The following is a 477-nucleotide window of genomic DNA, read 5'->3' on the forward strand; positions in this document are numbered from 1 at the left end:
AAGGAGGCGTCACTGCGTTCGGACAAAACCATATACGCTACACCACATCTGCCAAGCAGGTGCCTGACCAGCAGCGTAACCCAACGCGCTTAGTCAGGCCTTGAGAAAAAAAAAAGGGGGGGGGGAATAAATAATGGATAAGCTTACATAAATAAATAAATAAATAATAATTATAATATAGAAAAAGGTAGTAGTAATAATAATAATAATAATATAAAAAATAAAATTAAATTAAATTAAATTAAAAAAAAAATAATAAAAAAAAAAAAAAAGTAAATAAATGAATAAACAAATATATAAACAAGTATTTAAAATAAAATAAAAAACAAATGAATAAATAGATATATTTAAAACATCAACCAATCAATCAATAAATGAATGATTAAGCAAACTGAAATAAATAAATGACTTTCGAGCACTTCACCGGTCGCGCCAGGGTGACGGAAGGGAGTGAACTCACTTTAATAGAGCACTTTA

Source organism: Babylonia areolata, chromosome 35, assembly GCF_041734735.1.
Source record: "Babylonia areolata isolate BAREFJ2019XMU chromosome 35, ASM4173473v1, whole genome shotgun sequence".
In the NCBI taxonomy this organism is placed as follows: Eukaryota; Metazoa; Mollusca; class Gastropoda; order Neogastropoda; family Buccinidae; genus Babylonia; species Babylonia areolata.